Raw genomic sequence first — 15,254 nt, forward strand, 5'->3', positions numbered from 1 at the left:
CAAAGTTCAATATAATCTATGTGCACAATGCGTTATTGGGACTTAAAAGTGATAAGAAACTCATAAAACAAATTTTATGAATAATTATGAATAGGAATCTCTAAAGAATTAGTCTAAGAACCCAAGATGATTTAAGGAAATTATATGGTATGCGAAATTCAGATTTTTTTTGGCGCTTGAAATTTCCAATTGTCTAGCTTTACAATATTAAATGTATCTCCCATTACGACTAACTTAGGGTCTTAAGATATAATATTTTACCTTAGGTTAAAATTTTAGATTTTATCGAAGTTCGGGAAGGTCTTGAAAAATAAAGACATAGTGTCATGTTAGCGCAAATAAATCGAAATTTATGGAGATAAGTTTGGGCATAATAGTAATTGACTCATAAAACCTAATGTCATTGTAACATCCCCATATCCGGGATAAAGCAACGATCTCATGTTAATTGATAAACATAGTGATTAATTTTTTTTTCTATATCTATTCATGGTGTTTGTATTAAAGTCTACCAAAATTTTGATGGAGTCTCCCTTATACCGGGAGGTCCCAAGTTATTGACATTCCAATCTACCACATCTCCTAACTCAATTCTACCTAATCATTCTGGGTCTCAATCCCACAAACATCATCATTCATATCAACCACATGCATATAGGGAACATGATTATACAAACTACAGAATTAAATTCATCTATTCAAGTTTAAACATCAATTATACAAATTGAGTTAAATAAAAGTTGTAATATTATCAAACAGAAAGGTATACTTCTTAGAACCTAAATTACAAAAAGTTAACCTAAAGTATAATCTACTCTTGTCGTGCATGTGATGGTCCTAAAAATAGAATACATATTATTGAAATATGAATATCACAATAATAGAGCAATACAAATATCCAGCAATTTTAAAAGGCAAACATGCATTCACATTTTATTCACTTATCCCTTTTTGTTTTCATTGGAAACTCTTTCTCCTTTAACTACTAAAAACCATTTCCTCTTCCATTATCAACCTCCATTCAAGATCTTATAAGACCACCCATGATTATTTCCGCTTAACACATTATCAGTACCAATTTCACTATTATCATCATCACCCCATAGGAGTCGATGCAAGGTGATCCCCTTACCTGGTATCCAAACATACACTAAATGTATGCTAGTCAATACATGGTGATCCCCTTACCTGGGATCCTAACATACACTAAATGTATGCTAGCCAATACATGATTAATCCTCTTATCTAGGATCCTAACATACACTAAAAATATATGCTAGCCAATACATGATTGATCACTTTATCCGGGATCTTAACATACACTAAATGTATGCTAGTCAATACATCTTGATCCCCTAACCCCGGGATCCTAATATACACTAAATATATGCTAGCCAATACATAATTGATTCCTTACCCAGGATCCTAATACACACAAATGTATGTTTTATTCAATACATGGTGATCCCTTTACCCGGGATCCTAACATACACTAAATGTATGTTAGTCCAAACATGGCGATCCCCTTACCCGGGATCCTAACATACATTAAATGTATGCTAGTTCACGCCCCAAATCACACTTCTCATATTTTCTTTGTTAAAAATAATTTTGTCACTTGGCAATTCACATAACAACCGTTCACCTTGAATATACATACATTCAGAAAACTATCCAAAATATCGCTATTATCACACAATCTTTCCTCCTTTCTCCTAATATCCAACATTCAATAATTCACATCTCACATCAATAACTTATTAAATCATAGAATTTAACTGGGAAGTATAGGTGCGGATCACCTACCTGTAGTAGAAGCTCTACTTGTGCTCTCCTATTGCTGCTGTTGTATAACACCTGTGGTCCCTCCTAGTAATCACAGGCATAATATCATAAGCGATCCTTATTCAAGGATATATTTCATACTAACCATATTAACAACCAATACAAGTAATTCTTTCAATTATTTCTTTCTTTATATTATATGTTCTCTCATTTCATCTATTTCAATCATCATTATTTGTCCAACCATGTTTATCATTCTTTTTCTTTTTATTTAAATTGTTACTGTTTAAACCTTAAACTTGTTACTGTCCGACCTCTCCTTAGATTTTAATTATATATAGAGTTATAGAAACTCCGTTTTAAGCGAGCTTTGTTTTGTTGGAAATCTAAGACACGAGGCTACAAGTTCTCTAAAGAAAGGAGAACCTAATTCTGCCTCTAAGACAGTCAAAATCGCTCATCAACAAACATTTGGACAGTTACTGTCCAACTGTTACTGTTTAGATATTGAACTGTTACTATTTGACCTCTCCTCAGATTTTTAACTATATCTAGAGTTAATAGAACTCTGTTTTAAGCGAGATTGGTCTCGTTGGAAAGCTAAGACACGAGGCTACAAATTCTCTAAAGGAAGGAGAACCCAGTTATGCCTTTAAGACAATCAAAATCGCTCATCAACAAACATTTGGACTGTTACTATCTTGTTTTAGAATTGTTACTGTTTGACCTCTCCTTAGATTTTTAACTATATCTAGAGTTATAGAACTTCGTTTCAAGCAAAATTGGTCTTGTTGGAAATCTGTGACATGAGGCAAATGATTGAGTGAATGGTTAACCTCAACAAATGATGCCTTAAAAGGATAACCGAGTTTAAGATTATGGTTGATTGCAAGAATTGGTGCATATATACATACTACAAGTTGTTTATACCAAGTACATGAAGAAACTATAAATGTCACACTTCAATCATGGGATGATGTTAATACTTCATTAAACTGCTAAACCGTTTAATTATCATCATTATTATTAAGTAATTGTATTCTCTTAAATGTTTTGTACTGTAGCAGAGATGTCACACGAACGAGGTCCCTAGGAAACCCAATACATGAGAACCTACTTTTTCAAGGAATCATGTAGTTTCATTCTAAATCTTGATGTATTTTGTATGAATCAATGTACTGAACACATACCTTTTATTAGATCCTTTTGTTTAAATTCATGACAACTATTAGTAGGATAGAAATGCAAACTCATGTCTATGTATGCATATTTTTAATGTGAACTTCTAATCATGCAAACATAATATTATATGTTTATGCAAGATTGACTTTTAAATGAAATGTTGATTGTTGTTGATGTATGAATTGTATCTTAATGATGTGTGGGAACAAGTTCGCTGATTACCGATATGATGTGTGTCAAAAAAAATTACTGTTGTTTTGGGCTTGAAAAGCGGGGTTGTTACATGATGCATAAGCAATCACACACATGTGTTGCATCAACACCCATCCTAGACCCCCTTTTGAGGCATCACTATATACTATAAACCTTTTTGTCCCTGATGGAAGGGCCAACGTAGGAGTAAAAGTGAGTCTCTCCTTCAGTTCTCGAAAGCTTGCTTCACACTCTTCCAACCAAATAAACCTGTTTTCCTTGCAGGCCAGCTTAGTCAAAGGTGATGCTATGGCTGAGAACCCCTCAATAAACCTCCTATAATACCAGTAAGACCCAAGAACTTCAGATTTATGTCACGTTGGTAGGCCTTTCCCATTTCAACACGACCTCAACCTTTCTTTGATCCACAAATATTCCTTCTACGGATATTACATGGCCTAAAAAATACTACTTCTTTGAGCTAGAACTCACACTTATCAAGCTTTGCATATAATTGATTCTCCCTTACAGTCTATCGCACAACCTTTAAATGTTGTTCATGCTCTAAGTAAGAGCTTGAATACACCAAGATATTGTTAATAAATACCACCGCATATTGGTCTAGGAAAGGTTGAAACACCCGATTCATCAAGTCCATAAGCTTGGTCGAAGCATTGGATAACCTGAAAGGCATCACTAAAAACTCATAATATCCATAACGAGTTTGGAATGCAATCATTTGTCTGTCTTGTTCCTTGATTCTCAACTTTATCTTAGAGAACACCCTAGCACCCTTCAACTGATCAAACAAATTATCTATTCGTGGGAATGGATACTTGTTCTTCACCATTACTTTATTTAATTGACGATAATCAATGCACAAACAAAGTGTGCCATGTTTTTTATTTCAAACAATATCAAAGCTCCCCAGGGCGAGTTACTAGGCTGAATGGAGCCTTTATCTAACAATTCATGAAGCTAGACCATCAATTCAGCCAATTCCATCGGTGTCATCCTATAAGGAGACTAGGCTATAGGAGAAATTCCTCAAATAGTTTCTATGGAAACTTCAATTCTTCTACAAGAGGTAATCCAGGCAACTCTTTTGGGAATACATCTCGAAACTCCCTCACAACGGGAATACTAGCCAAATCTATACTACCCTTTTCTAGCTCTCTTATAAGGGCTAACCAAGCATAACAACCCTTCCTCAATAACTTTCTAGCCACCAAGACTGAGATTACACAACTTGGAATATCTTTTCGTTCCCCTTTAACCACTACTCTTTCATCACCCTTGGATTGTCATTGTCTTGGTGAAACAATCCACTTATGCCTTATGTTTACTTAGCCAAGCCATGCCCAAATTCAAGTTAAAATCATATAAATCTAACAGTAAAAGATCCACCCTCAATTATGACCCTCCAATATATAGTTTTACCCCTCTATAAAAACTATCAAATCTCTGGCACCTACATCTTATTTATAACCCCCCTTTTTTTTAGCCAAAGCCCAACAACCTCAGCATCCTCTTCACCATGGTAAGTCATATAACCCATCCCTCTCATACACCTCACCCACTGTACTATGGTGGTTACTCCTCCTAATCTAGGAGCTGCACTGGAGGCTCCCGCTGCCATTCCTGCTGCTATAACTCTCATTATATGATCCATAGAAGCAAGATCCAAAAATGGGTTTGACCTGGCTACCGGTGCCACTGATGGGGGTATATTAACTCCTCCCCGTATGTCTGATAAATCAGGCATTGTTACCCCAGCCTGATAGGACTACGAATCATCTCCAAGTCTCACTGACTCGCCCCTTTCAGAGTATACTGATGTTGTAGGTACATAAGAGGAAATGTCTGTCAAGGGATCCTAATTTGGATCGCTTTCATAATGAAGACTTTGATCACTTCCCCGAACTAGGAATGGATCGGCCCTGGTTCCTTGCCTTGTTCTCACTATTCTGAACCACATTTCAAAACCTTATACTCATTCGTATCCCTGGAATAGCAAGCTGAGCTCCGATACCAAAAATGTAACCCCATATCCGGGATAAAGCAACGATCTCATGTTAACTGATAAACAAAATTATTTTTTTTTCTATATACATTCATGGTGTTTATATTAAAGTCTACCAAAATTTCGACGGGGTCTCCCCTATACCAGGAGGTCCCAAGTTATCGACATACTAATCTACTGCATCTCCTAACTCAATTCAACCCAATCATCATGGGTCTCAATCTCATAAACATCATCTTCCATATCAACCACAATGTTGATGATATACATTGTACAACAATTATCATTATGGATGGATAAAAATATAAACAAGCATACATGGAACATGGTTATACAAACTACAAAATTAAATTCATCTATTCAAGTTTAAACATCAATTATACAAATTGAGTTAAATAAAAGTTGTAATATTATCAAACATAAGGGTATACTCCTTAGAACCTAAATTACAAAAAGTTAACCTAAAGTATAATCTACTCTTGTCGTGCATGTGATGGTCCTAAAAACAAAATACATATTATTGAAATATGAATATCACAATAATAGAGCAATACAAATATCCAGCAATTTTAAAAGGCAAACATGCATTCATATTTTATTCACTTCTCCCTTTTGGTTTTCATTGGAAACTCTTTCTCCTTCAACTACTAAAAACCATTTCCTTTTCCGTTATTAACCTCCATTCAAGATCTCATAAGACCACCCATGATTATTTTTGCTTAACGCATTACCGATACCAATTTCACTATTATCATCATCACCCCATAGGAGTCGATGCAAGGTGATCCCCTTACCCGGGATCCTAACATACACTAAATGTATGCTAACCAATACATTTTGATCTCCTTACCCGGGACCCTAACATACAATAAATGTATGCTAGTTCACACCCCAAATCACACTTCTCATTTTTTCTTTGTCAATGATAATTTCTTCACTTGGCAATTCACATAAAAACCGTTCACCTTGAATACACAAACATTTAGAATACTATCCAAAATATCGGCATCATCACACAATCTTTCCTCCTTTCTCCTAATATCCAACATTCGATAATTGCCATCTCACATCAATAACATATTAAATCATAGAATTTAACTAAAAAGTATAAGTGCAGATCACTTACCTGTTGTAGAAGCTTTACTCGTGCTCTCCTACTGTTGCCGCTGCATAACACCTGTGGTCCCTCCTGGTAATCACAGGCATAATCTCATAAGTGATCCTTATTCAATGATATATTTCATACTAACCATATTAACAACCCCTACAGGTATTTCTTTAAATTATTCCTTTCTTTATATTGTATGTTCTCTCATTTCATCTATTTCAATCATCATTATCTGTCCAACCATGGTTATCATTATTTTCTTTATATTTAAATTGTTATTGTTTAAACCTCAAATTGTTACTGTCTGACCTCTCCTCAGATTTTTAATTATATCTAGAGTTATACGACTCTGTTTCAAGCGAGGTTTGTCTCGTTAGAAAACTAAGACACAAGGCTACAAATTCTCTGAAGGAAAGAGAACCCAATTTTGCCTCTAAGATAGTCAAAATTGCTCATCAACAAACATTTAGACTATTATTATCCAACTGTTATTGTCTAGATATTGAACTATTACTATATGACCTCTCAGATTTTTAACTATATCTAGAGATATAGAACTCTGTTTCAAGCGAGATTGGTCTCGTTGGAAATATAAGACATGAGGCTACAAGTTCTTTAAAGGAAGGAGAACCTAGTTCTACCTCTAAGATAGTCAAAATCGCTCACCAACAAACATTTGGACTGTTACTGTCCAACTATTACAATCTTGTTTTTAAACCATTACTGTCTGATCTCACCTCATATTTTTAACTATATCTAGAGTTATAGAACTCTGTTTCAAGCAAGATTGGTCTCGTTGGAAAGCTAAGACATGATGCTACAAGTTCTCTAAAGGAAGGAGAACCTAGTTCTGCATCTAAGATAGTCAAAATCGCTCATCAACAAACATTTAGACTGTTATTATCCAATTGTTACTGTCTTGTTTTTGAACTGTTACTATCTGACCTCTCCTTAGATTTTTAACTATATCTAGAGTTATAGAACTCCATTTCAAGTAATAGTGGTCTTGTTGGAAAGCTAAGACATGAGGCTACAAGTTCTTTAAGAAAGGATAACCTAGTTCTGCCACTAAGACAATCAAAATCGCTCATCAACAAACATTTGAATTGTTACTATCTAGACATTGAACTGTTACTGTCTAGAAATTGAACTATTATTGTCTTGAACCGTTACTGTTTAGGCATTGAGCTGTTACTGTCCAACCATTACTCTCTAGATTTGAACTGTTACTATCCGACCTCTCCTCATATTTTTAACTATATCTAGAGTTATAAAACTTCATTTTAAGCGAGGTTGGTCACCTTGGAAATAAGACATGGGGATACAATTCCCCTGAAGGAAGGAGAACCCAGTTCTGCCCCTAAGACAGTCATAATTGCTCATCAAAAAATCAGACTTACTGCTCTACAGGGTCTATCATGACCCAATCTCGGTTGATAACCTATAATTGGAGTTCTACAACTCTAAATTGAGCAAGACCAATTTTCTTAGTTAGCTAACATCCAAAACTACAATTTCTATACAGGAACCTGGCTTTATTTCCCCCATCCTCCTATCTGAAATCTTACTTAAAGTCGGGAGACGAGTCTGTCCAGATTCGTTAGCCCTCTTCCCTTCACACATAACTTTCACAAACTACATTTTCAGGGTAAATTATAGTGGTTTCATGTCTCCAATCACATATCACACAGGAATTAACTTAATTTTAACAACAAATACATTCCCCCCTATTCAAGTCTAAGAACCCTAATCTATATAATTCACATCAAGGCATCAATTCATTAATGAATTTGAAATGACTTATAAGATCATGTTTAGAACATCTTATGATGCAACCATATTATTCAATAGTTTCACCCACATTTAACTAGTGTTTTGCATATGTTTTATATATAAAATGACTTGATATTCTTTGTTTTATGTTTTGAAGGCACTTTTGGATGAAAGATGCAAAAAAGAGTAACTTGGAGGTAATTGGCATATTTAACCTTTAGTCGATGTTTGTACAAAGCGTGAGTTCTAAAGGTCGAAATAAAGTGATTCCAGTGGCATTAAAAAGCTAACATCCATACCTTTCTAGACATCTAAGGCAAGACAATAAAATAAGGAAGAGCATGGAAATCACAGCTTTCAAAGTCAAATCTCGCAATCTACTAGTGTTGACATTCGATCATTCCTACTTGAATATCTAGAGCTACAGAAGTTCAATTGATGCAAACTCAATTTTTTTGGATTCCTCGCTAAAAGACCTATAAACGCTCCAAATTTTAGCAAAAAAAACGGTGTCAAATGATGGAGATATGATTTTTCAAAGAAGACAACTAAATTCTGCCAGCAAATAAGTTTCGTGAAGAAACGAGTCCAAATTACGTTCCGAAGCATCTAAACCAACATCCAAGTTTTTATTTCAGCAATTTAGCTCCTTTAAGTCAAAGCTTGAAGATTTCATGCAAGGCTATTTCTACTTGTTTAGGAAAATAGTTATTGAACTACTTAAATGTAAACTGTCTACTTAAGGGAGGACTATTTTGTAAAATAGAGACTAGGGTTTCCTAGCATATAAAAAGAATGAGAGAAGAGAAGGGGGGCAGCCACCCAAGAGGAGAAAAACGCCCCCCTTACTTTAAGAAACCCTAAATCATGCATTCTTCCATCTTTTTGATTAGTTATTCAACAAACGTGCAAGGCTAAACTCGTTTTCTTGGTTGCAAGGACACGAAAACCTTTGGATTTTAAGAATTGTGAGATTTATTTTACCTTTTCTTTTCAGTTTATATGATGAATATGTTTGTTCTCCTATGCTTATTTTACCTATGATTGTTTATTTTAATTGCTAGAGCGGACTCTAAGTTTTTATTGTAGACAATCTATTGCTAAGTTTGATATCAAAACCGGAGTTATGGTATATGAACTTGTGAAGCAACTGAGTTTAATAATTATGGCGGATCTACGTTATTAATCTTAGGGAGAACATTCAATCAAATCAAACATAGACTGCGGACAATTATGTTTTATTGATTAATACAACTTATCTAGTTCTTAAGGCTGCCATTGAATTAAATTACTAGTGCGGACACTGTGGTTGTTTGATGGTTAGGGTTAGTTACATGGCGGATCCGTTAACTAACCAATGTTAAGAAGAGATAAATATTTAAAATATAAATTGATGTTTCATTTCCATGATCAGTTTTGATTTTTATAGGTGGATGTGTGCTTGTGACCAATGTTCGTTCTCTTGATAATTTTCTGATTTTACTAAATTTTATTTGATAGTTTTTTTTTTGTTTGCTTTAGCCTAGATAACGTCCAACCCTGCCCCCCCCCCCAAATTGCATATCATCTAGCATAAAAATCTGACTTGAACCTTCCTTGTGGGATTGACCCCTTGCTTGCTTTGTATTTATCTTGTGTGTTGTGTTTGAAGTTAGGGTAATTAATTTGGGCGACCGTGACATCGGAACATCTTACCTCGTATGAATTAAGGTTTTGATCTTCAACTGGTTGAAGATTTTTAATTTCTTCCTTTCTTATCTAATGACAGCCAGCCCTCCATCTTCTCTTCTTGTTCAATTTCCTTGTTAATCCCTTGCCCTAAGTGTTTATTCCATCTATAAACCCTTAATCTTGGATGGGTTATTGAAATTTTGGTGTTTTTCTCTTTATTTTGCAAGAATTGATACAAAAACTCCTTTTCTTTTCTTACAATTGTTGCAGATTGTTTTGTGAGAATAAGAGTATTTATGCTTTATAGTTTTTCTTATTTGCATTTATGCCTCCACATTGTTTTTCTTCTTATAATTAAGTTATACCTCTTATCATTTCTTATAATTTCACCCCACAACTTTTAGTTTACTTTATTTTCTTTAATTTAATCTAACCCTCAACATTTTCGAGTTGATTTATAATGTCTCGAAATATTTCATCCAGAAACTTATATCCAAAATTTTATGAATTCCCATTTTTATTTAACCATATGCATGAATTTCTTTACTTTTATTTCTCATGTAGTTATTTTGCAATCTAAGCAACCTTTATTTTTCTTCGGGGTTTACAGTCATTATGCTTGTTGTTACTATTTAACGTGGAATAACAACTAAAAAGAGAGCAAAAGGCTTCTCTCTTGCCTCTCTTAAAAAATCACTTGAGAAATCATTCTAAATTGTGAGATTGAAGCTTGCAAATATATTTTTGAGGAGAGAAACACTTTTAGGCTGAAATTAAGAAGCTTGGTTGGAGGAGAGAAACTTGAGGGAAAAATATGGGTGATGAAAAGGAAGAACAATTAAATAAGAAATCTTCAATTTGAACTCAGAATTATTTATAAAAGTGTTCTTCCTTAGTTTTCCTCCTTGATTTCATAGTTAGTAAAGGATAATTAAAAGACCCTCAATATTGTGATTCTAGGGTTCTTGAAAATGTGTAGGAAATGAGAATTTATTTGAACATGGAGTAATAATAATGGATGTTGTGATGCATGGAAACACTTAGTGTGTTTGTCAAATTTATCTCTTATGCAATTAAAATTCTGATAGTCTTACTAGCCAACTTCTACTTGACATTACAATTTGAAAAACGTCGAGTAAAGTTCCAGATTGATATAGTACTAGACAGATTTTGGGTGCTACTGTAATTATTAATTTTTATCTTTCAAACAATGTAATTAGAAGCTAGTGACTTTATAAACGTTGTATGTATGGATGTTATCTTTTCAATGGAACTAGTCTCAACTTATTTGGAGTTGTATAACTCTAGATATGAGAAAAACACTGAGTAAGGGTCCAGACTGATATAATACTAGACAAATTTCTTATGCTATTGTAATGAGTGAGTTTAAACATGTAGATGGTCACACTAGGTGTTATGTCCTTCATAAAAGTTGTAGCCCTATGTATTAGCTTTCCATAGAGACAAACCACACTAAAAAAACAGTTTTGAAACTTTAGTTATGATTAAAAAACCAAATAGTATTTGGGGTTGGGTGGACTAAACCCGTTAAGACTAATCAAGCTCTAATCTTTACTTGTAATTTGTTGTTGATTAAAGGTTCTAACTCTTGGAATGATATAGTAAAAAAAATTGATGAAATGAACACTTAATGTTAATACCCATGTTTCGGCTTATAGAAATTTAGATGGGAGAATCCTTAAGAATGTGCATGTTGAACTTGATTGTGTACTACTTGACAACATTATGATGAACTTGTTGAGGTTATGAAAAAGAATATGATCCTTGAACATATTTAGTAGTACTTCGTAATTGGAATGTGTAGAACATCTTATGCCACGCAATAATGAATGAGAATTTGATTTGCCACATGAAGAACAAAAAAAATTACTTGTTAGGAGAATGACATATGCTTTAACCACCTTAAGAGAGGATAGCAAAGAAAAATCATCATGAAGATAGTAATGAGTGATGGTTCCTCTTTAAAAATGTTTGATGAATGTGTGATATTATCATGGAATAGAAACATCACATGTTTCCCTTACTTCATAAACTTTGGAAGTGAATTTGGTTGTGGTTTATGTCCAAAATTAGGTTAAAGTTTGGTCTTTAGAAGGAAAACTTAGTATTGACCATATACGTGAATTTAAGGAAAAGAAATGTAAGAATGACTTAGTTTTCATTGACAATTTTCAGTATCAGAATGGCTTAGTTTTTCGTTGATGATTTTTAGTGTCATGATAACTTAGTTTTTGTTGATGATTTTCAGTGTTAGAATGACTTAGCTTTTGCTAACGATTTTCAATATCAAAATAACTCAATTTTGTTGACAATTTCTGTGTCATAATAATATAATTTCTATAGATGATCTTAAAATTAAAGACAAATATCTTGTTACAATATTATCATCGTACAATTATACAAACATGAGAGATGTTTGAATGAATGTATGTGTGTTCTAGTATGTGTGTGAAAAAGGTCTTTGACATTACCTAAATAAAAATATACTACGTAATGGTCATTTTGTGAATCAAAAGGTGTGACCAGGATCAGATCTTCTACCAAGCGAGGACACACTACGTGAGGGGTAGGTAGGTGGTTTCCACCTTTAACTAATTATTATTAAATCCTTAAAGTATTTATACATAATTTTGTTATTCTATTTCAATCGATTAAAATTACTCATGAAACACAATGAATAATGATGTGATTAGCTTTAGGTAGTGTTATCTATATTGGATAATTGATTAGTATTTAAAAGTGTATATTTATCAAGGTTTTATATCATTATTTTGCACTTAAAGTATCAATAACTCCTTAACTAAAGCATGTTTTATAATAACAAGTCTAATACTATAAAATGCCCTAATATATGGTAAATGTTCTTTTTAAATGCAGGTTTATCACATAAATCAAAGGATTGATTAATGAATTCAACTACTGAAATTTGTGAAGAGAAACAGAGGGTGAAACATAGAAAAGAGATGTTGGTGCAGTCCAAACTGGAACACTGCTCGGTAATTGGGTCATATCTCGAGTTCTAGATGTCCAAATGACCTCAAATGTTTACACAAATTCAGTAAGACATAGGCCTACAACTTTCATGTTTTCATCAAGATCTAAGAAGGTCGTTTGCAAGTCCAAATTATAGCAACAACGGAGAAGTTCGAATCTGTCTTGCAGCCCGAGCACTGTGCCCATATCTGGAGTTCTAGAAGTCCAAATCACCTTCATTTTTTTTTCCTGGAAAGCTAAGTCAATTTCCTACAACTTTCATGTTTTCTAGTGGACCCAGTTCGGATGGTAGCATTTTTGTTTTATTCAGACAAGAAGATAAGGATTTTCACAAAGTCAAAAGTTGGTCACCCACTCAACAATTAGTCATCAAATCAATAATTCCGAATTTTTCCCTATAAAAGGAGGCATTTGCCATGCATTTGGGGGCTTGGTTGTTCAGATCAAGTTCATGCTCTTTATTTCTCTCTTTATATTTTTTTTTTATAATTTTTAAGTTTTGCTTTCATTAATATCTTGTTTATGCTTTTCATTTCCTTTCCTTTACTTAGTTAACTTGTATTTTCTTTATGTTCTTGTTTTGTTTATTTATGTTTGTCTTTTTTCATTTTGTTTACCTAAGTTTATTATGTCAAGGTGAAAAGGTTACACTAATGGTGTAAGAATAAATATAGTGTAAACTCAACATGGACCTTAATGTTTAATATTAACATTTCTTATCTTTTTATCTTACTAATTCTTAAAACCTTGCTTGTTAAATGGTTAATCTAGATTTGTGTTGTATAATACTTGGTGCAACAAATGCTTTACACTCTCATAGCCCAACTGTATGGTATTACCTACACCTGGGCTATGAAAGGAACTTGATTTATTGTTAACATTAGTTAACATCATGAATTCCTGATAATATTTAAAAGTTTGGTGTTATGTAAATAAGATAATTAAAATGATCATGTTAATAATTTATAATGAACTATTAATGACAAATCATCCAATTGGAACCTCCTTCGTGTGTGGTTTCCAAATTGAGTAATAAGAGTGAGGCCAGTTCGGTTAAAACCATGTTTCTTGACATTTCACCATTTGATGAAGTTGATATTGGGATATGTTATACTCATAATAATGCATTATAACTTGACTGTATGGATTGTTTGGAATATTATTAATTTGTTATTTATGGTTGATTGAAATTATTGTCAAAATTGGTTTTTATGAACTGAAATAGCCTTAAAATTAAAAGGAAATGGAGCATTAATGAGACTTAATTTTTGGGAGACTTTGGGGCTGTTGTGACAACCCTGAAAGTGTATGTTTAAGGGGGGTAAATACCTCTCCAAAAAAAAAATTATAAGGTTATTGTGCTTGTTATCCTAATATCTAAGAACAACTCAGATTGATATAAAAAGTCAGCCATATGAGAGGGGACAAGGAAAGTTAGCTGACCATATGAAGAGAGAAGAGGAAAAGGAGGGAAATTGTGGTTTTCATTAATGAATTTATTATAATAGGTTGTTTTCTTTATGTGAATGTGTGTGTGAATTGAATGAAATTAGCATGAAAAGAATGAGAGAACTCTTGGTTCCTTAAGGCCATGCCTTTGGTCATTTAGGCATCAAAGGGGGAGGATGTTTAATTTGATAACTTGATGACGTGTGTTTAATTGTGTCAAGATGAGAAAAAGTCAAATTATGGATGTTGTGTGTAAGGGAAAAGGTTGATGAATTTGAACAGATTCGTCTCTTGACTTTTGGAGAGAATTCAAGCAAGAGGATAGGGGAATTAGGATCCAGTTCCTTATAGTAATAGTATTTTTGGATGTCAGCTAACTAAGAAAATTAGTCTTGTTCAATTTAGAGTTGTAGAACTCCAGTTATGGGTCACCAACCGAGACTAGGTCATGACTAACTCTATAAGGCAGTAGGACTGATTAGTTTATGAGCAATTTTGACTGTCTTAGGGGCAGAACTGGATTCTCCTTCCTACAGAGAACTTGTAGCCTCGTGTTTTAGCTTTCCAACGAGACTAATCTCGCTTGAAACGAAGTTCTAAAAGTCTATATATAGTTAACAATTTGAGGACAGGTCAAACAATAATAGTTCAATTTGTAGAACTCCAGTTATAGGCATTTATTTCATCGTATTAGTAAACGCTTTCAAATGAGATGGTTCACAACACTCATTACTAATAATCCTAGTATGGACCCTATTAACCGAAGTTAACCTCATCCTTTACTCCCAGCTAGCCAACATGGATATCAATAACCAAAGTTAATCCTCAATGCTTATTATTGGCTATCCAACATGGATATTATTAGCCGAAGCTAATCTCATTATTCATTCTTGGCTACCCAACATGGATACCATTAGCCAAATCTAATCTCATTAATCAATCTCAGCTATCCAATATGGATAGCTTTAGCCGGAGTTAATCACATTACTTATTCTCGGTTATCCAATATAGATACTATTAGCCAAAGCTAATCTCTTCAATGAATTCTGGTTATCC

Source organism: Populus alba, chromosome 1, assembly GCF_005239225.2.
Source record: "Populus alba chromosome 1, ASM523922v2, whole genome shotgun sequence".
In the NCBI taxonomy this organism is placed as follows: Eukaryota; Viridiplantae; Streptophyta; class Magnoliopsida; order Malpighiales; family Salicaceae; genus Populus; species Populus alba.